This window comes from Nothobranchius furzeri, chromosome 2 (genome assembly GCF_043380555.1).
Source record: "Nothobranchius furzeri strain GRZ-AD chromosome 2, NfurGRZ-RIMD1, whole genome shotgun sequence".
NCBI lineage: Eukaryota > Metazoa > Chordata > Actinopteri > Cyprinodontiformes > Nothobranchiidae > Nothobranchius > Nothobranchius furzeri.
In genome coordinates this window covers 53,900,604-53,922,354 of record NC_091742.1, presented here as the reverse complement: position 1 = coordinate 53,922,354, position 21,751 = coordinate 53,900,604, and the positions used below count along the sequence as shown (strand labels likewise).

The window sequence follows — 21,751 nt, the reverse complement described above, 5'->3', positions numbered from 1 at the left end:
TTGGCAGCAATAAATTGCAATGTGTTTCTCCAACAACCTATTTGGGTCTTTGTGGAAAAGACCTATTGGTGCATTTTGATGCCATTCCAGTAAAAGGCCCACATTTCTTTTAGCTGGTAGCGTAGCGGCAAAGACTTGCGACGTGCCATCATGGCCGCAGGCTGCAGAGCCTTTCTCCGGAACGAAATCTTAATGACAATCTTTAGTTAGATCCCTGAATTGCAAGTAAGTCACAGATAGATGAGTTGGATTTTCTCTATTGCAACTTGGGAAGTAAAATGTGAACGTATTGAAGAAGAAACGCTCTTTTAAAACCTGATTGCCCCAGGGAATGGGCTTTTTGACATTTCTGTGTTAAGGAAAAGTGCAATATGCTGTTGTAACTGTTTGAGGTCTGTAAGGTGTTGTTCCTCAGAAGGGCGAGTGCATAACAGCACCCTCTGCTGGCTCAAAAGACAAGGACAAAAGCTTACAGCACCTGGTATTCCCAGGCGGTCTCCCATCCAAGTACTAACCAGGCCCGACCCTGCTTAGCTTCCGAGATCAGACGAGATCGGGCGTGTTCAGGGTGGAATGGCCGTAAGCAAAGGCTTGTCCTTCCGTCCTCCGTTTTATGGGTGCAGAGACAGTTGTGCCCTTGGCTGCCATTGAATGGAATGCTGCAATTTGAGGCCTTTCCAGTAAACCGCCCTCATCCCCAGTTTGAGCTGTGTCTGGCCGGGCTCCGTGGGCGAAAGCGGAGAGGGGAGCTTGTGTAGTGACACAGTAGAATAGGTTCATGCGCTTTAATCCAAATTTGTTCACATCGCAGACGTCAGAAAGTACAAACGATATTATTTAACATTTGGATGTACAAAAAGGCCACCTTCACCTCAGTTGAGAGAAGTACCTCGTTTTTCCTTTGTCCCTCCTATGAGTGGTGGGCCCATGGAAAGTGGGACCCACGCCCCCCTGTTCGGGCTGCGTCTGGCCGGGCTCTGTGGGTGAAATCCTTGCAAACAGGTGCCGGCCGGCTGGCGCCCGATTTTTCTTAGTTTGTGAGTTCAGCTTTTCTTGTGTTTGGCAGCAATAAATTGCAATGTGTTTCTCCAACAACCTATTTGGGTCTTTGTGGAAAAGACCTATTGGTGCATTTTGATGCCATTCCAGTAAAAGGCCCACATTTCTTTTAGCTGGTAGCGTAGCGGCAAAGACTTGCGACGTGCCATCATGGCCGCAGGCTGCAGAGCCTTGCTCCGGAACGAAATCTTAATGACAATCTTTAGTTAGATCCCTGAATTGCAAGTAAGTCACAGATAGATGAGTTGGATTTTCTCTATTGCAACTTGGGAAGTAAAATGTGAACGTATTGAAGAAGAAACGCTCTTTTAAAACCTGATTGCCCCAGGGAATGGGCTTTTTGACATTTCTGTGTTAACCCTTTGATGCATGAATTATGAAATCTTCAACCATGATTTTTTTTAACAATTTTTTGATTCATCTTTAGGTGTGAATGAAACAAATTTCAACAAATATTTTTTGTAAAAATGTATAATTTACAAATAATTTATTACATGTCCACCTCAGTGAACAGCGTGCAATCTGAACATGAAATATGTTGGCTTGGCTTACCAAAGTCCAAATGGAGGTGCTCAAATGCAATAAAGTCTTCAACAGCTGTGCTTAATAGCAAAAATAAATAAATAACAATTTTGAGTACCTGTCCACTTGAGTGACTATTATGCATGAAAGGGTTAAGGAAAAGTGCAATATGCTGTTGTAACTGTTTGAGGTCTGTAAGGTGTTGTTCCTCAGAAGGGCGAGTGCGTAACAGCACCCTCTGCTGGCTCAAAAGACAAGGACAAAAGCTTACAGCACCTGGTATTCCCAGGCGGTCTCCCATCCAAGTACTAACCAGGCCCGACCCTGCTTAGCTTCCGAGATCAGACGAGAACGGGCGTGTTCAGGGTGGTATGGCCGTAAGCGAAGGCTTGTCCTTCCGTCCTCCGTTTTATGGGTGCAGAGACAGTTGTGCCCTTGGCTGCCATTGAATGGAATGCTGCAATTTGAGGCCTTTCCAGTAAACCGCCCTCATCCCCAGTTTGAGCTGTGTCTGGCCGGGCTCCGTGGGCGAAAGCGGAGAGGGGAGCTTGTGTAGTGACACAGTAGAATAGGTTCATGCGCTTTAATCCAAATTTGTTCACATCGCAGACGTCAGAAAGTACAAACGATATTATTTAACATTTGGATGTACAAAAAGGCCACCTTCACCTCAGTTGAGAGAAGTACCTCGTTTTTCCTTTGTCCCTCCTATGAGTGGTGGGCCCATGGAAAGTGGGACCCACGCCCCCCTGTTCGGGCTGCGTCTGGCCGGGCTCTGTGGGTGAAATCCTTGCAAACAGGTGCCGGCCGACTGGCGCCCGATTTTTCTTAGTTTGTGAGTTCAGCTTTTCTTGTGTTTGGCAGCAATAAATTGCAATGTGTTTCTCCAACAACCTATTTGGGTCTTTGTGGAAAAGACCTATTGGTGCATTTTGATGCCATTCCAGTAAAAGGCCCACATTTCTTTTAGCTGGTAGCGTAGCGGCAAAGACTTGCGACGTGCCATCATGGCCGCAGGCTGCAGAGCCTTGCTCCGGAACGAAATCTTAATGACAATCTTTAGTTAGATCCCTGAATTGCAAGTAAGTCACAGATAGATGAGTTGGATTTTCTCTATTGCAACTTGGGAAGTAAAATGTGAACGTATTGAAGAAGAAACGCTCTTTTAAAACCTGATTGCCCCAGGGAATGGGCTTTTTGACATTTCTGTGTTAACCCTTTGATGCATGAATTATGAAATCTTCAACCATGATTTTTTTTAACAATTTTTTGATTCATCTTTAGGTGTGAATGAAACAAATTTCAACAAATATTTTTTGTAAAAATGTATAATTTACAAATAATTTATTACATGTCCACCTCAGTGAACAGCGTGCAATCTGAACATGAAATATGTTGGCTTGGCTTACCAAAGTCCAAATGGAGGTGCTCAAATGCAATAAAGTCTTCAACAGCTGTGCTTAATAGCAAAAATAAATAAATAACAATTTTGAGTACCTGTCCACTTGAGTGACTATTATGCATGAAAGGGTTAAGGAAAAGTGCAATATGCTGTTGTAACTGTTTGAGGTCTGTAAGGTGTTGTTCCTCAGAAGGGCGAGTGCATAACAGCACCCTCTGCTGGCTCAAAAGACAAGGACAAAAGCTTACAGCACCTGGTATTCCCAGGCGGTCTCCCATCCAAGTACTAACCAGGCCCGACCCTGCTTAGCTTCCGAGATCAGACGAGATCGGGCGTGTTCAGGGTGGTATGGCCGTAAGCGAAGGCTTGTCCTTCCGTCCTCCGTTTTATGGGTGCAGAGACAGTTGTGCCCTTGGCTGCCATTGAATGGAATGCTGCAATTTGAGGCCTTTCCAGTAAACCGCCCTCATCCCCAGTTGAGCTGTGTCTGGCCGGGCTCCGTGGGTGAAAGCGGAGAGGGGAGCTTGTGTAGTGACACAGTAGAATAGGTTCATGCGCTTTAATCCAAATTTGTTCACATCGCAGACGTCAGAAAGTACAAACGATATTATTTAACATTTGGATGTACAAAAAGGCCACCTTCACCTCAGTTGAGAGAAGTACCTCGTTTTTCCTTTGTCCCTCCTATGAGTGGTGGGCCCATGGAAAGTGGGACCCACGCCCCCCCTGTTCGGGCTGCGTCTGGCCGGGCTCTGTGGGTGAAATCCTTGCAAACAGGTGCCGGCCGGCTGGCGCCCGATTTTTCTTAGTTTGTGAGTTCAGCTTTTCTTGTGTTTGGCAGCAATAAATTGCAATGTGTTTCTCCAACAACCTATTTGGGTCTTTGTGGAAAAGACCTATTGGTGCATTTTGATGCCATTCCAGTAAAAGGCCCACATTTCTTTTAGCTGGTAGCGTAGCGGCAAAGACTTGCGACGTGCCATCATGGCCGCAGGCTGCAGAGCCTTGCTCCGGAACGAAATCTTAATGACAATCTTTAGTTAGATCCCTGAATTGCAAGTAAGTCACAGATAGATGAGTTGGATTTTCTCTATTGCAACTTGGGAAGTAAAATGTGAACGTATTGAAGAAGAAACGCTCTTTTAAAACCTGATTGCCCCAGGGAATGGGCTTTTTGACATTTCTGTGTTAAGGAAAAGTGCAATATGCTGTTGTAACTGTTTGAGGTCTGTAAGGTGTTGTTCCTCAGAAGGGCGAGTGCATAACAGCACCCTCTGCTGGCTCAAAAGACAAGGACAAAAGCTTACAGCACCTGGTATTCCCAGGCGGTCTCCCATCCAAGTACTAACCAGGCCCGACCCTGCTTAGCTTCCGAGATCAGACGAGATCGGGCGTGTTCAGGGTGGTATGGCCGTAAGCAAAGGCTTGTCCTTCCGTCCTCCGTTTTATGGGTGCAGAGACAGTTGTGCCCTTGGCTGCCATTGAATGGAATGCTGCAATTTGAGGCCTTTCCAGTAAACCGCCCTCATCCCCAGTTTGAGCTGTGTCTGGCCGGGCTCCGTGGGCGAAAGCGGAGAGGGGAGCTTGTGTAGTGACACAGTAGAATAGGTTCATGCGCTTTAATCCAAATTTGTTCACATCGCAGACGTCAGAAAGTACAAACGATATTATTTAACATTTGGATGTACAAAAAGGCCACCTTCACCTCAGTTGAGAGAAGTACCTCGTTTTTCCTTTGTCCCTCCTATGAGTGGTGGGCCCATGGAAAGTGGGACCCATGCCCCCCTGTTCGGGCTGCGTCTGGCCGGGCTCTGTGGGTGAAATCCTTGCAAACAGGTGCCGGCCGGCTGGCGCCCGATTTTTCTTAGTTTGTGAGTTCAGCTTTTCTTGTGTTTGGCAGCAATAAATTGCAATGTGTTTCTCCAACAACCTATTTGGGTCTTTGTGGAAAAGACCTATTGGTGCATTTTGATGCCATTCCAGTAAAAGGCCCACATTTCTTTTAGCTGGTAGCGTAGCGGCAAAGACTTGCGACGTGCCATCATGGCCGCAGGCTGCAGAGCCTTGCTCCGGAACGAAATCTTAATGACAATCTTTAGTTAGATCCCTGAATTGCAAGTAAGTCACAGATAGATGAGTTGGATTTTCTCTATTGCAACTTGGGAAGTAAAATGTGAACGTATTGAAGAAGAAACGCTCTTTTAAAACCTGATTGCCCCAGGGAATGGGCTTTTTGACATTTCTGTGTTAAGGAAAAGTGCAATATGCTGTTGTAACTGTTTGAGGTCTGTAAGGTGTTGTTCCTCAGAAGGGCGAGTGCATAACAGCACCCTCTGCTGGCTCAAAAGACAAGGACAAAAGCTTACAGCACCTGGTATTCCCAGGCGGTCTCCCATCCAAGTACTAACCAGGCCCGACCCTGCTTAGCTTCCGAGATCAGACGAGATCGGGCGTGTTCAGGGTGGTATGGCCGTAAGCAAAGGCTTGTCCTTCCGTCCTCCGTTTTATGGGTGCAGAGACAGTTGTGCCCTTGGCTGCCATTGAATGGAATGCTGCAATTTGAGGCCTTTCCAGTAAACCGCCCTCATCCCCAGTTTGAGCTGTGTCTGGCCGGGCTCCGTGGGCGAAAGCGGAGAGGGGAGCTTGTGTAGTGACACAGTAGAATAGGTTCATGCGCTTTAATCCAAATTTGTTCACATCGCAGACGTCAGAAAGTACAAACGATATTATTTAACATTTGGATGTACAAAAAGGCCACCTTCACCTCAGTTGAGAGAAGTACCTCGTTTTTCCTTTGTCCCTCCTATGAGTGGTGGGCCCATGGAAAGTGGGACCCACGCCCCCCTGTTCGGGCTGCGTCTGGCCGGGCTCTGTGGGTGAAATCCTTGCAAACAGGTGCCGGCCGGCTGGCGCCCGATTTTTCTTAGTTTGTGAGTTCAGCTTTTCTTGTGTTTGGCAGCAATAAATTGCAATGTGTTTCTCCAACAACCTATTTGGGTCTTTGTGGAAAAGACCTATTGGTGCATTTTGATGCCATTCCAGTAAAAGGCCCACATTTCTTTTAGCTGGTAGCGTAGCGGCAAAGACTTGCGACGTGCCATCATGGCCGCAGGCTGCAGAGCCTTGCTCCGGAACGAAATCTTAATGACAATCTTTAGTTAGATCCCTGAATTGCAAGTAAGTCACAGATAGATGAGTTGGATTTTCTCTATTGCAACTTGGGAAGTAAAATGTGAACGTATTGAAGAAGAAACGCTCTTTTAAAACCTGATTGCCCCAGGGAATGGGCTTTTTGACATTTCTGTGTTAACCCTTTGATGCATGAATTATGAAATCTTCAACCATGATTTTTTTTAACAATTTTTTGATTCATCTTTAGGTGTGAATGAAACAAATTTCAACAAATATTTTTTGTAAAAATGTATAATTTACAAATAATTTATTACATGTCCACCTCAGTGAACAGCGTGCAATCTGAACATGAAATATGTTGGCTTGGCTTACCAAAGTCCAAATGGAGGTGCTCAAATGCAATAAAGTCTTCAACAGCTGTGCTTAATAGCAAAAATAAATAAATAACAATTTTGAGTACCTGTCCACTTGAGTGACTATTATGCATGAAAGGGTTAAGGAAAAGTGCAATATGCTGTTGTAACTGTTTGAGGTCTGTAAGGTGTTGTTCCTCAGAAGGGCGAGTGCATAACAGCACCCTCTGCTGGCTCAAAAGACAAGGACAAAAGCTTACAGCACCTGGTATTCCCAGGCGGTCTCCCATCCAAGTACTAACCAGGCCCGACCCTGCTTAGCTTCCGAGATCAGACGAGATCGGGCGTGTTCAGGGTGGTATGGCCGTAAGCAAAGGCTTGTCCTTCCGTCCTCCGTTTTATGGGTGCAGAGACAGTTGTGCCCTTGGCTGCCATTGAATGGAATGCTGCAATTTGAGGCCTTTCCAGTAAACCGCCCTCATCCCCAGTTTGAGCTGTGTCTGGCCGGGCTCCGTGGGCGAAAGCGGAGAGGGGAGCTTGTGTAGTGACACAGTAGAATAGGTTCATGCGCTTTAATCCAAATTTGTTCACATCGCAGACGTCAGAAAGTACAAACGATATTATTTAACATTTGGATGTACAAAAAGGCCACCTTCACCTCAGTTGAGAGAAGTACCTCGTTTTTCCTTTGTCCCTCCTATGAGTGGTGGGCCCATGGAAAGTGGGACCCACGCCCCCCTGTTCGGGCTGCGTCTGGCCGGGCTCTGTGGGTGAAATCCTTGCAAACAGGTGCCGGCCGGCTGGCGCCCGATTTTTCTTAGTTTGTGAGTTCAGCTTTTCTTGTGTTTGGCAGCAATAAATTGCAATGTGTTTCTCCAACAACCTATTTGGGTCTTTGTGGAAAAGACCTATTGGTGCATTTTGATGCCATTCCAGTAAAAGGCCCACATTTCTTTTAGCTGGTAGCGTAGCGGCAAAGACTTGCGACGTGCCATCATGGCCGCAGGCTGCAGAGCCTTGCTCCGGAACGAAATCTTAATGACAATCTTTAGTTAGATCCCTGAATTGCAAGTAAGTCACAGATAGATGAGTTGGATTTTCTCTATTGCAACTTGGGAAGTAAAATGTGAACGTATTGAAGAAGAAACGCTCTTTTAAAACCTGATTGCCCCAGGGAATGGGCTTTTTGACATTTCTGTGTTAACCCTTTGATGCATGAATTATGAAATCTTCAACCATGATTTTTTTTAACAATTTTTTGATTCATCTTTAGGTGTGAATGAAACAAATTTCAACAAATATTTTTTGTAAAAATGTATAATTTACAAATAATTTATTACATGTCCACCTCAGTGAACAGCGTGCAATCTGAACATGAAATATGTTGGCTTGGCTTACCAAAGTCCAAATGGAGGTGCTCAAATGCAATAAAGTCTTCAACAGCTGTGCTTAATAGCAAAAATAAATAAATAACAATTTTGAGTACCTGTCCACTTGAGTGACTATTATGCATGAAAGGGTTAAGGAAAAGTGCAATATGCTGTTGTAACTGTTTGAGGTCTGTAAGGTGTTGTTCCTCAGAAGGGCGAGTGCATAACAGCACCCTCTGCTGGCTCAAAAGACAAGGACAAAAGCTTACAGCACCTGGTATTCCCAGGCGGTCTCCCATCCAAGTACTAACCAGGCCCGACCCTGCTTAGCTTCCGAGATCAGACGAGATCGGGCGTGTTCAGGGTGGTATGGCCGTAAGCGAAGGCTTGTCCTTCCGTCCTCCGTTTTATGGGTGCAGAGACAGTTGTGCCCTTGGCTGCCATTGAATGGAATGCTGCAATTTGAGGCCTTTCCAGTAAACCGCCCTCATCCCCAGTTTGAGCTGTGTCTGGCCGGGCTCCGTGGGCGAAAGCGGAGAGGGGAGCTTGTGTAGTGACACAGTAGAATAGGTTCATGCGCTTTAATCCAAATTTGTTCACATCGCAGACGTCAGAAAGTACAAACGATATTATTTAACATTTGGATGTACAAAAAGGCCACCTTCACCTCAGTTGAGAGAAGTACCTCGTTTTTCCTTTGTCCCTCCTATGAGTGGTGGGCCCATGGAAAGTGGGACCCACGCCCCCCTGTTCGGGCTGCGTCTGGCCGGGCTCTGTGGGTGAAATCCTTGCAAACAGGTGCCGGCCGGCTGGCGCCCGATTTTTCTTAGTTTGTGAGTTCAGCTTTTCTTGTGTTTGGCAGCAATAAATTGCAATGTGTTTCTCCAACAACCTATTTGGGTCTTTGTGGAAAAGACCTATTGGTGCATTTTGATGCCATTCCAGTAAAAGGCCCACATTTCTTTTAGCTGGTAGCGTAGCGGCAAAGACTTGCGACGTGCCATCATGGCCGCAGGCTGCAGAGCCTTGCTCCGGAACGAAATCTTAATGACAATCTTTAGTTAGATCCCTGAATTGCAAGTAAGTCACAGATAGATGAGTTGGATTTTCTCTATTGCAACTTGGGAAGTAAAATGTGAACGTATTGAAGAAGAAACGCTCTTTTAAAACCTGATTGCCCCAGGGAATGGGCTTTTTGACATTTCTGTGTTAACCCTTTGATGCATGAATTATGAAATCTTCAACCATGATTTTTTTTTAACAATTTTTTGATTCATCTTTAGGTGTGAATGAAACAAATTTCAACAAATATTTTTTGTAAAAATGTATAATTTACAAATAATTTATTACATGTCCACCTCAGTGAACAGCGTGCAATCTGAACATGAAATATGTTGGCTTGGCTTACCAAAGTCCAAATGGAGGTGCTCAAATGCAATAAAGTCTTCAACAGCTGTGCTTAATAGCAAAAATAAATAAATAACAATTTTGAGTACCTGTCCACTTGAGTGACTATTATGCATGAAAGGGTTAAGGAAAAGTGCAATATGCTGTTGTAACTGTTTGAGGTCTGTAAGGTGTTGTTCCTCAGAAGGGCGAGTGCGTAACAGCACCCTCTGCTGGCTCAAAAGACAAGGACAAAAGCTTACAGCACCTGGTATTCCCAGGCGGTCTCCCATCCAAGTACTAACCAGGCCCGACCCTGCTTAGCTTCCGAGATCAGACGAGATCGGGCGTGTTCAGGGTGGTATGGCCGTAAGCGAAGGCTGGTCCTTCCGTCCTCCGTTTTATGGGTGCAGAGACAGTTGTGCCCTTGGCTGCCATTGAATGGAATGCTGCAATTTGAGGCCTTTCCAGTAAACCGCCCTCATCCCCAGTTTGAGCTGTGTCTGGCCGGGCTCCGTGGGCGAAAGCGGAGAGGGGAGCTTGTGTAGTGACACAGTAGAATAGGTTCATGCGCTTTAATCCAAATTTGTTCACATCGCAGACGTCAGAAAGTACAAACGATATTATTTAACATTTGGATGTACAAAAAGGCCACCTTCACCTCAGTTGAGAGAAGTACCTCGTTTTTCCTTTGTCCCTCCTATGAGTGGTGGGCCCATGGAAAGTGGGACCCACGCCCCCCTGTTCGGGCTGCGTCTGGCCGGGCTCTGTGGGTGAAATCCTTGCAAACAGGTGCCGGCCGGCTGGCGCCCGATTTTTCTTAGTTTGTGAGTTCAGCTTTTCTTGTGTTTGGCAGCAATAAATTGCAATGTGTTTCTCCAACAACCTATTTGGGTCTTTGTGGAAAAGACCTATTGGTGCATTTTGATGCCATTCCAGTAAAAGGCCCACATTTCTTTTAGCTGGTAGCGTAGCGGCAAAGACTTGCGACGTGCCATCATGGCCGCAGGCTGCAGAGCCTTGCTCCGGAACGAAATCTTAATGACAATCTTTAGTTAGATCCCTGAATTGCAAGTAAGTCACAGATAGATGAGTTGGATTTTCTCTATTGCAACTTGGGAAGTAAAATGTGAACGTATTGAAGAAGAAACGCTCTTTTAAAACCTGATTGCCCCAGGGAATGGGCTTTTTGACATTTCTGTGTTAACCCTTTGATGCATGAATTATGAAATCTTCAACCATGATTTTTTTTAACAATTTTTTGATTCATCTTTAGGTGTGAATGAAACAAATTTCAACAAATATTTTTTGTAAAAATGTATAATTTACAAATAATTTATTACATGTCCACCTCAGTGAACAGCGTGCAATCTGAACATGAAATATGTTGGCTTGGCTTACCAAAGTCCAAATGGAGGTGCTCAAATGCAATAAAGTCTTCAACAGCTGTGCTTAATAGCAAAAATAAATAAATAACAATTTTGAGTACCTGTCCACTTGAGTGACTATTATGCATGAAAGGGTTAAGGAAAAGTGCAATATGCTGTTGTAACTGTTTGAGGTCTGTAAGGTGTTGTTCCTCAGAAGGGCGAGTGCGTAACAGCACCCTCTGCTGGCTCAAAAGACAAGGACAAAAGCTTACAGCACCTGGTATTCCCAGGCGGTCTCCCATCCAAGTACTAACCAGGCCCGACCCTGCTTAGCTTCCGAGATCAGACGAGATCGGGCGTGTTCAGGGTGGTATGGCCGTAAGCGAAGGCTTGTCCTTCCGTCCTCCGTTTTATGGGTGCAGAGACAGTTGTGCCCTTGGCTGCCATTGAATGGAATGCTGCAATTTGAGGCCTTTCCAGTAAACCGCCCTCATCCCCAGTTTGAGCTGTGTCTGGCCGGGCTCCGTGGGCGAAAGCGGAGAGGGGAGCTTGTGTAGTGACACAGTAGAATAGGTTCATGCGCTTTAATCCAAATTTGTTCACATCGCAGACGTCAGAAAGTACAAACGATATTATTTAACATTTGGATGTACAAAAAGGCCACCTTCACCTCAGTTGAGAGAAGTACCTCGTTTTTCCTTTGTCCCTCCTATGAGTGGTGGGCCCATGGAAAGTGGGACCCACGCCCCCCTGTTCGGGCTGCGTCTGGCCGGGCTCTGTGGGTGAAATCCTTGCAAACAGGTGCCGGCCGACTGGCGCCCGATTTTTCTTAGTTTGTGAGTTCAGCTTTTCTTGTGTTTGGCAGCAATAAATTGCAATGTGTTTCTCCAACAACCTATTTGGGTCTTTGTGGAAAAGACCTATTGGTGCATTTTGATGCCATTCCAGTAAAAGGCCCACATTTCTTTTAGCTGGTAGCGTAGCGGCAAAGACTTGCGACGTGCCATCATGGCCGCAGGCTGCAGAGCCTTGCTCCGGAACGAAATCTTAATGACAATCTTTAGTTAGATCCCTGAATTGCAAGTAAGTCACAGATAGATGAGTTGGATTTTCTCTATTGCAACTTGGGAAGTAAAATGTGAACGTATTGAAGAAGAAACGCTCTTTTAAAACCTGATTGCCCCAGGGAATGGGCTTTTTGACATTTCTGTGTTAAGGAAAAGTGCAATATGCTGTTGTAACTGTTTGAGGTCTGTAAGGTGTTGTTCCTCAGAAGGGCGAGTGCATAACAGCACCCTCTGCTGGCTCAAAAGACAAGGACAAAAGCTTACAGCACCTGGTATTCCCATGCGGTCTCCCATCCAAGTACTAACCAGGCCCGACCCTGCTTAGCTTCCGAGATCAGACGAGATCGGGCGTGTTCAGGGTGGTATGGCCGTAAGCGAAGGCTTGTCCTTCCGTCCTCCGTTTTATGGGTGCAGAGACAGTTGTGCCCTTGGCTGCCATTGAATGGAATGCTGCAATTTGAGGCCTTTCCAGTAAACCGCCCTCATCCCCAGTTTGAGCTGTGTCTGGCCGGGCTCCGTGGGCGAAAGCGGAGAGGGGAGCTTGTGTAGTGACACAGTAGAATAGGTTCATGCGCTTTAATCCAAATTTGTTCACATCGCAGACGTCAGAAAGTACAAACGATATTATTTAACATTTGGATGTACAAAAAGGCCACCTTCACCTCAGTTGAGAGAAGTACCTCGTTTTTCCTTTGTCCCTCCTATGAGTGGTGGGCCCATGGAAAGTGGGACCCACGCCCCCCTGTTCGGGCTGCGTCTGGCCGGGCTCTGTGGGTGAAATCCTTGCAAACAGGTGCCGGCCGGCTGGCGCCCGATTTTTCTTAGTTTGTGAGTTCAGCTTTTCTTGTGTTTGGCAGCAATAAATTGCAATGTGTTTCTCCAACAACCTATTTGGGTCTTTGTGGAAAAGACCTATTGGTGCATTTTGATGCCATTCCAGTAAAAGGCCCACATTTCTTTTAGCTGGTAGCGTAGCGGCAAAGACTTGCGACGTGCCATCATGGCCGCAGGCTGCAGAGCCTTGCTCCGGAACGAAATCTTAATGACAATCTTTAGTTAGATCCCTGAATTGCAAGTAAGTCACAGATAGATGAGTTGGATTTTCTCTATTGCAACTTGGGAAGTAAAATGTGAACGTATTGAAGAAGAAACGCTCTTTTAAAACCTGATTGCCCCAGGGAATGGGCTTTTTGACATTTCTGTGTTAACCCTTTGATGCATGAATTATGAAATCTTCAACCATGATTTTTTTTTAACAATTTTTTGATTCATCTTTAGGTGTGAATGAAACAAATTTCAACAAATATTTTTTGTAAAAATGTATAATTTACAAATAATTTATTACATGTCCACCTCAGTGAACAGCGTGCAATCTGAACATGAAATATGTTGGCTTGGCTTACCAAAGTCCAAATGGAGGTGCTCAAATGCAATAAAGTCTTCAACAGCTGTGCTTAATAGCAAAAATAAATAAATAACAATTTTGAGTACCTGTCCACTTGAGTGACTATTATGCATGAAAGGGTTAAGGAAAAGTGCAATATGCTGTTGTAACTGTTTGAGGTCTGTAAGGTGTTGTTCCTCAGAAGGGCGAGTGCGTAACAGCACCCTCTGCTGGCTCAAAAGACAAGGACAAAAGCTTACAGCACCTGGTATTCCCAGGCGGTCTCCCATCCAAGTACTAACCAGGCCCGACCCTGCTTAGCTTCCGAGATCAGACGAGATCGGGCGTGTTCAGGGTGGTATGGCCGTAAGCGAAGGCTGGTCCTTCCGTCCTCCGTTTTATGGGTGCAGAGACAGTTGTGCCCTTGGCTGCCATTGAATGGAATGCTGCAATTTGAGGCCTTTCCAGTAAACCACCCTCATCCCCAGTTTGAGCTGTGTCTGGCCGGGCTCCGTGGGCGAAAGCGGAGAGGGGAGCTTGTGTAGTGACACAGTAGAATAGGTTCATGCGCTTTAATCCAAATTTGTTCACATCGCAGACGTCAGAAAGTACAAACGATATTATTTAACATTTGGATGTACAAAAAGGCCACCTTCACCTCAGTTGAGAGAAGTACCTCGTTTTTCCTTTGTCCCTCCTATGAGTGGTGGGCCCATGGAAAGTGGGACCCACGCCCCCCTGTTCGGGCTGCGTCTGGCCGGGCTCTGTGGGTGAAATCCTTGCAAACAGGTGCCGGCCGGCTGGCGCCCGATTTTTCTTAGTTTGTGAGTTCAGCTTTTCTTGTGTTTGGCAGCAATAAATTGCAATGTGTTTCTCCAACAACCTATTTGGGTCTTTGTGGAAAAGACCTATTGGTGCATTTTGATGCCATTCCAGTAAAAGGCCCACATTTCTTTTAGCTGGTAGCGTAGCGGCAAAGACTTGCGACGTGCCATCATGGCCGCAGGCTGCAGAGCCTTGCTCTGAAACGAAATCTTAATGACAATCTTTAGTTAGATCCCTGAATTGCAAGTAAGTCACAGATAGATGAGTTGGATTTTCTCTATTGCAACTTGGGAAGTAAAATGTGAACGTATTGAAGAAGAAACGCTCTTTTAAAACCTGATTGCCCCAGGGAATGGGCTTTTTGACATTTCTGTGTTAAGGAAAAGTGCAATATGCTGTTGTAACTGTTTGAGGTCTGTAAGGTGTTGTTCCTCAGAAGGGCGAGTGCATAACAGCACCCTCTGCTGGCTCAAAAGACAAGGACAAAAGCTTACAGCACCTGGTATTCCCAGGCGGTCTCCCATCCAAGTACTAACCAGGCCCGACCTTGCTTAGCTTCCGAGATCAGACGAGATCGGGCGTGTTCAGGGTGGTATGGCCGTAAGCGAAGGCTTGTCCTTCCGTCCTCCGTTTTATGGGTGCAGAGACAGTTGTGCCCTTGGCTGCCATTGAATGGAATGCTGCAATTTGAGGCCTTTCCAGTAAACCGCCCTCATCCCCAGTTTGAGCTGTGTCTGGCCGGGCTCCGTGGGCGAAAGCGGAGAGGGGAGCTTGTGTAGTGACACAGTAGAATAGGTTCATGCGCTTTAATCCAAATTTGTTCACATCGCAGACGTCAGAAAGTACAAACGATATTATTTAACATTTGGATGTACAAAAAGGCCACCTTCACCTCAGTTGAGAGAAGTACCTCGTTTTTCCTTTGTCCCTCCTATGAGTGGTGGGCCCATGGAAAGTGGGACCCACGCCCCCCTGTTCGGGCTGCGTCTGGCCGGGCTCTGTGGGTGAAATCCTTGCAAACAGGTGCCGGCCGGCTGGCGCCCGATTTTTCTTAGTTTGTGAGTTCAGCTTTTCTTGTGTTTGGCAGCAATAAATTGCAATGTGTTTCTCCAACAACCTATTTGGGTCTTTGTGGAAAAGACCTATTGGTGCATTTTGATGCCATTCCAGTAAAAGGCCCACATTTCTTTTAGCTGGTAGCGTAGCGGCAAAGACTTGCGACGTGCCATCATGGCCGCAGGCTGCAGAGCCTTGCTCCGGAACGAAATCTTAATGACAATCTTTAGTTAGATCCCTGAATTGCAAGTAAGTCACAGATAGATGAGTTGGATTTTCTCTATTGCAACTTGGGAAGTAAAATGTGAACGTATTGAAGAAGAAACGCTCTTTTAAAACCTGATTGCCCCAGGGAATGGGCTTTTTGACATTTCTGTGTTAACCCTTTGATGCATGAATTATGAAATCTTCAACCATGATTTTTTTTAACAATTTTTTGATTCATCTTTAGGTGTGAATGAAACAAATTTCAACAAATATTTTTTGTAAAAATGTATAATTTACAAATAATTTATTACATGTCCACCTCAGTGAACAGCGTGCAATCTGAACATGAAATATGTTGGCTTGGCTTACCAAAGTCCAAATGGAGGTGCTCAAATGCAATAAAGTCTTCAACAGCTGTGCTTAATAGCAAAAATAAATAAATAACAACTTTGAGTACCTGTCCACTTGAGTGACTATTATGCATGAAAGGGTTAAGGAAAAGTGCAATATGCTGTTGTAACTGTTTGAGGTCTGTAAGGTGTTGTTCCTCAGAAGGGCGAGTGCGTAACAGCACCCTCTGCTGGCTCAAAAGACAAGGACAAAAGCTTACAGCACCTGGTATTCCCAGGCGGTCTCCCATCCAAGTACTAACCAGGCCCGACCCTGCTTAGCTTCCGAGATCAGACGAGATCGGGCGTGTTCAGGGTGGTATGGCCGTAAGCGAAGGCTGGTCCTTCCGTCCTCCGTTTTATGGGTGCAGAGACAGTTGTGCCCTTGGCTGCCATTGAATGGAATGCTGCAATTTGAGGCCTTTCCAGTAAACCGCCCTCATCCCCAGTTTGAGCTGTGTCTGGCCGGGCTCCGTGGGCGAAAGCGGAGAGGGGAGCTTGTGTAGTGACACAGTAGAATAGGTTCATGCGCTTTAATCCAAATTTGTTCACATCGCAGACGTCAGAAAGTACAAACGATATTATTTAACATTTGGATGTACAAAAAGGCCACCTTCACCTCAGTTGAGAGAAGTACCTCGTTTTTCCTTTGTCCCTCCTATGAGTGGTGGGCCCATGGAAAGTGGGACCCACGCCCCCCTGTTCAGGCTGCGTCTGGCCGGGCTCTGTGGGTGAAATCCTTGCAAACAGGTGCCGGCCGGCTGGCGCCCGATTTTTCTTAGTTTGTGAGTTCAGCTTTTCTTGTGTTTGGCAGCAATAAATTGCAATGTGTTTCTCCAACAACCTATTTGGGTCTTTGTGGAAAAGACCTATTGGTGCATTTTGATGCCATTCCAGTAAAAGGCCCACATTTCTTTTAGCTGGTAGCGTAGCGGCAAAGACTTGCGACGTGCCATCATGGCCGCAGGCTGCAGAGCCTTGCTCCGGAACGAAATCTTAATGACAATCTTTAGTTAGATCCCTGAATTGCAAGTAAGTCACAGATAGATGAGTTGGATTTTCTCTATTGCAACTTGGGAAGTAAAATGTGAACGTATTGAAGAAGAAACGCTCTTTTAAAACCTGATTGCCCCAGGGAATGGGCTTTTTGACATTTCTGTGTTAACCCTTTGATGCATGAATTATGAAATCTTCAACCATGATTTTTTTTTAACAATTTTTTGATTCATCTTTAGGTGTGAATGAAACAAATTTCAACAAATATTTTTTGTAAAAATGTATAATTTACAAATAATTTATTACATGTCCACCTCAGTGAACAGCGTGCAATCTGAACATGAAATATGTTGGCTTGGCTTACCAAAGTCCAAATGGAGGTGCTCAAATGCAATAAAGTCTTCAACAGCTGTGCTTAATAGCAAAAATAAATAAATAACAATTTTGAGTACCTGTCCACTTGAGTGACTATTATGCATGAAAGGGTTAAGGAAAAGTGCAATATGCTGTTGTAACTGTTTGAGGTCTGTAAGGTGTTGTTCCTCAGAAGGGCGAGTGCGTAACAGCACCCTCTGCTGGCTCAAAAGACAAGGACAAAAGCTTACAGCACCTGGTATTCCCAGGCGGTCTCCCATCCAAGTACTAACCAGGCCCGACCCTGCTTAGCTTCCGAGATCAGACGAGATCGGGCGTGTTCAGGGTGGTATGGCCGTAAGCGAAGGCTGGTCCTTCCGTCCTCCGTTTTATGGGTGCAGAGACAGTTGTGCCCTTGGCTGCCATTGAATGGAATGCTGCAATTTGAGGCCTTTCCAGTAAACCGCCCTCATCCCCAGTTTGAGCTGTGTCTGGCCGGGCTCCGTGGGCGAAAGCGGAGAGGGGAGCTTGTGTAGTGACACAGTAGAATAGGTTCATGCGCTTTAATCCAAATTTGTTCACATCGCAGACGTCAGAAAGTACAAACGATATTATTTAACATTTGGATGTACAAAAAGGCCACCTTCACCTCAGTTGAGAGAAGTACCTCGTTTTTCCTTTGTCCCTCCTATGAGTGGTGGGCCCATGGAAAGTGGGACCCACGCCCCCCTGTTCGGGCTGCATCTGGCCGGGCTCTGTGGGTGAAATCCTTGCAAACAGGTGCCGGCCGGCTGGCGCCCGATTTTTCTTAGTTTGTGAGTTCAGCTTTTCTTGTGTTTGGCAGCAATAAATTGCAATGTGTTTCTCCAACAACCTATTTGGGTCTTTGTGGAAAAGACCTATTGGTGCATTTTGATGCCATTCCAGTAAAAGGCCCACATTTCTTTTAGCTGGTAGCGTAGCGGCAAAGACTTGCGACGTGCCATCATGGCCGCAGGCTGCAGAGCCTTGCTCTGAAACGAAATCTTAATGACAATCTTTAGTTAGATCCCTGAATTGCAAGTAAGTCACAGATAGATGAGTTGGATTTTCTCTATTGCAACTTGGGAAGTAAAATGTGAACGTATTGAAGAAGAAACGCTCTTTTAAAACCTGATTGCCCCAGGGAATGGGCTTTTTGACATTTCTGTGTTAACCCTTTGATGCATGAATTATGAAATCTTCAACCATGATTTTTTTTAAACAATTTTTTGATTCATCTTTAGGTGTGAATGAAACAAATTTCAACAAATATTTTTTGTAAAAATGTATAATTTACAAATAATTTATTACATGTCCACCTCAGTGAACAGCGTGCAATCTGAACATGAAATATGTTGGCTTGGCTTACCAAAGTCCAAATGGAGGTGCTCAAATGCAATAAAGTCTTCAACAGCTGTGCTTAATAGCAAAAATAAATAAATAACAATTTTGAGTACCTGTCCACTTGAGTGACTATTATGCATGAAAGGGTTAAGGAAAAGTGCAATATGCTGTTGTAACTGTTTGAGGTCTGTAAGGTGTTGTTCCTCAGAAGGGCGAGTGCGTAACAGCACCCTCTGCTGGCTCAAAAGACAAGGACAAAAGCTTACAGCACCTGGTATTCCCAGGCGGTCTCCCATCCAAGTACTAACCAGGCCCGACCCTGCTTAGCTTCCGAGATCAGACGAGATCGGGCGTGTTCAGGGTGGTATGGCCGTAAGCGAAGGCTTGTCCTTCCGTCCTCCGTTTTATGGGTGCAGAGACAGTTGTGCCCTTGGCTGCCATTGAATGGAATGCTGCAATTTGAGGCCTTTCCAGTAAACCGCCCTCATCCCCAGTTTGAGCTGTGTCTGGCCGGGCTCCGTGGGCGAAAGCGGAGAGGGGAGCTTGTGTAGTGACACAGTAGAATAGGTTCATGCGCTTTAATCCAAATTTGTTCACATCGCAGACGTCAGAAAGTACAAACGATATTATTTAACATTTGGATGTACAAAAAGGCCACCTTCACCTCAGTTGAGAGAAGTACCTCGTTTTTCCTTTGTCCCTCCTATGAGTGGTGGGCCCATGGAAAGTGGGACCCACGCCCCCCTGTTCGGGCTGCGTCTGGCCGGGCTCTGTGGGTGAAATCCTTGCAAACAGGTGCCGGCCGGCTGGCGCCCGATTTTTCTTAGTTTGTGAGTTCAGCTTTTCTTGTGTTTGGCAGCAATAAATTGCAATGTGTTTCTCCAACAACCTATTTGGGTCTTTGTGGAAAAGACCTATTGGTGCATTTTGATGCCATTCCAGTAAAAGGCCCACATTTCTTTTAGCTGGTAGCGTAGCGGCAAAGACTTGCGACGTGCCATCATGGCCGCAGGCTGCAGAGCCTTGCTCCGGAACGAAATCTTAATGACAATCTTTAGTTAGATCCCTGAATTGCAAGTAAGTCACAGATAGATGAGTTGGATTTTCTCTATTGCAACTTGGGAAGTAAAATGTGAACGTATTGAAGAAGAAACGCTCTTTTAAAACCTGATTGCCCCAGGGAATGGGCTTTTTGACATTTCTGTGTTAACCCTTTGATGCATGAATTATGAAATCTTCAACCATGATTTTTTTTAACAATTTTTTGATTCATCTTTAGGTGTGAATGAAACAAATTTCAACAAATATTTTTTGTAAAAATGTATAATTTACAAATAATTTATTACATGTCCACCTCAGTGAACAGCGTGCAATCTGAACATGAAATATGTTGGCTTGGCTTACCAAAGTCCAAATGGAGGTGCTCAAATGCAATAAAGTCTTCAACAGCTGTGCTTAATAGCAAAAATAAATAAATAACAATTTTGAGTACCTGTCCACTTGAGTGACTATTATGCATGAAAGGGTTAAGGAAAAGTGCAATATGCTGTTGTAACTGTTTGAGGTCTGTAAGGTGTTGTTCCTCAGAAGGGCGAGTGCGTAACTGCACCCTCTGCTGGCTCAAAAGACAAGGACAAAAGCTTACAGCACCTGGTATTCCCAGGCGGTCTCCCATCCAAGTACTAACCAGGCCCGACCCTGCTTAGCTTCCGAGATCAGACGAGATCGGGCGTGTTCAGGGTGGTATGGCCGTAAGCGAAGGCTTGTCCTTCCGTCCTCCGTTTTATGGGTGCAGAGACAGTTGTGCCCTTGGCTGCCATTGAATGGAATGCTGCAATTTGAGGCCTTTCCAGTAAACCGCCCTCATCCCCAGTTTGAGCTGTGTCTGGCCGGGCTCCGTGGGCGAAAGCGGAGAGGGGAGCTTGTGTAGTGACACAGTAGAATAGGTTCATGCGCTTTAATCCAAATTTGTTCACATCGCAGACGTCAGAAAGTACAAACGATATTATTTAACATTTGGATGTACAAAAAGGCCACCTTCACCTCAGTTGAGAGAAGTACCTCGTTTTTCCTTTGTCCCTCCTATGAGTGGTGGGCCCATGGAAAGTGGGACCCACGCCCCCCTGTTCAGGCTGCGTCTGGCCGGGCTCTGTGGGTGAAATCCTTGCAAACAGGTGCCGGCCGGCTGGCGCCCGATTTTTCTTAGTTTGTGAGTTCAGCTTTTCTTGTGTTTGGCAGCAATAAATTGCAATGTGTTTCTCCAACAACCTATTTGGGTCTTTGTGGAAAAGACCTATTGGTGCATTTTGATGCCATTCCAGTAAAAGGCCCACATTTCTTTTAGCTGGTAGCGTAGCGGCAAAGACTTGCGACGTGCCATCATGGCCGCAGGCTGCAGAGCCTTGCTCCGGAACGAAATCTTAATGACAATCTTTAGTTAGATCCCTGAATTGCAAGTAAGTCACAGATAGATGAGTTGGATTTTCTCTATTGCAACTTGGGAAGTAAAATGTGAACGTATTGAAGAAGAAACGCTCTTTTAAAACCTGATTGCCCCAGGGAATGGGCTTTTTGACATTTCTGTGTTAACCCTTTGATGCATGAATTATGAAATCTTCAACCATGATTTTTTTTTAACAATTTTTTGATTCATCTTTAGGTGTGAATGAAACAAATTTCAACAAATATTTTTTGTAAAAATGTATAATTTACAAATAATTTATTACATGTCCACCTCAGTGAACAGCGTGCAATCTGAACATGAAATATGTTGGCTTGGCTTACCAAAGTCCAAATGGAGGTGCTCAAATGCAATAAAGTCTTCAACAGCTGTGCTTAATAGCAAAAATAAATAAATAACAATTTTGAGTACCTGTCCACTTGAGTGACTATTATGCATGAAAGGGTTAAGGAAAAGTGCAATATGCTGTTGTAACTGTTTGAGGTCTGTAAGGTGTTGTTCCTCAGAAGGGCGAGTGCGTAACTGCACCCTCTGCTGGCTCAAAAGACAAGGACAAAAGCTTACAGCACCTGGTATTCCCAGGCGGTCTCCCATCCAAGTACTAACCAGGCCCGACCCTGCTTAGCTTCCGAGATCAGACGAGATCGGGCGTGTTCAGGGTGGTATGGCCGTAAGCGAAGGCTTGTCCTTCCGTCCTCCGTTTTATGGGTGCAGAGACAGTTGTGCCCTTGGCTGCCATTGAATGGAATGCTGCAATTTGAGGCCTTTCCAGTAAACCGCCCTCATCCCCAGTTTGAGCTGTGTCTGGCCGGGCTCCGTGGGCGAAAGCGGAGAGGGGAGCTTGTGTAGTGACACAGTAGAATAGGTTCATGCGCTTTAATCCAAATTTGTTCACATCGCAGACGTCAGAAAGTACAAACGATATTATTTAACATTTGGATGTACAAAAAGGCCACCTTCACCTCAGTTGAGAGAAGTACCTCGTTTTTCCTTTGTCCCTCCTATGAGTGGTGGGCCCATGGAAAGTGGGACCCACGCCCCCCTGTTCGGGCT

The 21,751-nt window shown here is 45.5% G+C and overlaps 17 non-coding genes across 17 annotated transcripts; all 17 read right to left on the bottom strand.

Annotated features, from left to right (window-relative positions):
* Positions 1 to 466: 466 nt before the first annotated feature.
* Positions 467 to 585, bottom strand: LOC139068147 (5S ribosomal RNA). The gene has a single exon (XR_011519746.1). It is a non-coding gene; the product is annotated as a 5S ribosomal RNA (ribosomal RNA).
* Positions 586 to 1,845: 1,260 nt separating this feature from the next.
* LOC139068237 (5S ribosomal RNA) lies at positions 1,846 to 1,964 on the bottom strand. The gene has a single exon (XR_011519836.1). It is a non-coding gene; the product is annotated as a 5S ribosomal RNA (ribosomal RNA).
* A 1,260-nt stretch (positions 1,965 to 3,224) lies between these two features.
* Positions 3,225 to 3,343, bottom strand: LOC139067284 (5S ribosomal RNA). The gene has a single exon (XR_011519646.1). It is a non-coding gene; the product is annotated as a 5S ribosomal RNA (ribosomal RNA).
* A 940-nt stretch (positions 3,344 to 4,283) lies between these two features.
* LOC139067273 (5S ribosomal RNA) lies at positions 4,284 to 4,402 on the bottom strand. The gene has a single exon (XR_011519645.1). It is a non-coding gene; the product is annotated as a 5S ribosomal RNA (ribosomal RNA).
* A 940-nt stretch (positions 4,403 to 5,342) lies between these two features.
* LOC139067262 (5S ribosomal RNA) lies at positions 5,343 to 5,461 on the bottom strand. The gene has a single exon (XR_011519644.1). It is a non-coding gene; the product is annotated as a 5S ribosomal RNA (ribosomal RNA).
* Positions 5,462 to 6,721: 1,260 nt separating this feature from the next.
* LOC139067252 (5S ribosomal RNA) lies at positions 6,722 to 6,840 on the bottom strand. The gene has a single exon (XR_011519643.1). It is a non-coding gene; the product is annotated as a 5S ribosomal RNA (ribosomal RNA).
* A 1,260-nt stretch (positions 6,841 to 8,100) lies between these two features.
* On the bottom strand, positions 8,101 to 8,219 carry LOC139067243 (5S ribosomal RNA). Its single transcript, XR_011519642.1, has one exon. It is a non-coding gene; the product is annotated as a 5S ribosomal RNA (ribosomal RNA).
* Positions 8,220 to 9,480: 1,261 nt separating this feature from the next.
* On the bottom strand, positions 9,481 to 9,599 carry LOC139067234 (5S ribosomal RNA). The gene has a single exon (XR_011519641.1). It is a non-coding gene; the product is annotated as a 5S ribosomal RNA (ribosomal RNA).
* A 1,260-nt stretch (positions 9,600 to 10,859) lies between these two features.
* On the bottom strand, positions 10,860 to 10,978 carry LOC139067223 (5S ribosomal RNA). The gene has a single exon (XR_011519640.1). It is a non-coding gene; the product is annotated as a 5S ribosomal RNA (ribosomal RNA).
* Positions 10,979 to 11,918: 940 nt separating this feature from the next.
* On the bottom strand, positions 11,919 to 12,037 carry LOC139067931 (5S ribosomal RNA). The gene has a single exon (XR_011519715.1). It is a non-coding gene; the product is annotated as a 5S ribosomal RNA (ribosomal RNA).
* A 1,261-nt stretch (positions 12,038 to 13,298) lies between these two features.
* LOC139067212 (5S ribosomal RNA) lies at positions 13,299 to 13,417 on the bottom strand. The gene has a single exon (XR_011519639.1). It is a non-coding gene; the product is annotated as a 5S ribosomal RNA (ribosomal RNA).
* Positions 13,418 to 14,357: 940 nt separating this feature from the next.
* On the bottom strand, positions 14,358 to 14,476 carry LOC139068209 (5S ribosomal RNA). The gene has a single exon (XR_011519808.1). It is a non-coding gene; the product is annotated as a 5S ribosomal RNA (ribosomal RNA).
* A 1,260-nt stretch (positions 14,477 to 15,736) lies between these two features.
* Positions 15,737 to 15,855, bottom strand: LOC139067203 (5S ribosomal RNA). The gene has a single exon (XR_011519638.1). It is a non-coding gene; the product is annotated as a 5S ribosomal RNA (ribosomal RNA).
* Positions 15,856 to 17,116: 1,261 nt separating this feature from the next.
* LOC139067192 (5S ribosomal RNA) lies at positions 17,117 to 17,235 on the bottom strand. The gene has a single exon (XR_011519637.1). It is a non-coding gene; the product is annotated as a 5S ribosomal RNA (ribosomal RNA).
* A 1,261-nt stretch (positions 17,236 to 18,496) lies between these two features.
* Positions 18,497 to 18,615, bottom strand: LOC139067182 (5S ribosomal RNA). Its single transcript, XR_011519635.1, has one exon. It is a non-coding gene; the product is annotated as a 5S ribosomal RNA (ribosomal RNA).
* Positions 18,616 to 19,875: 1,260 nt separating this feature from the next.
* On the bottom strand, positions 19,876 to 19,994 carry LOC139067171 (5S ribosomal RNA). Its single transcript, XR_011519634.1, has one exon. It is a non-coding gene; the product is annotated as a 5S ribosomal RNA (ribosomal RNA).
* Positions 19,995 to 21,255: 1,261 nt separating this feature from the next.
* Positions 21,256 to 21,374, bottom strand: LOC139067160 (5S ribosomal RNA). Its single transcript, XR_011519633.1, has one exon. It is a non-coding gene; the product is annotated as a 5S ribosomal RNA (ribosomal RNA).
* Between the last annotated feature and the right edge of the window lie 377 nt (positions 21,375 to 21,751).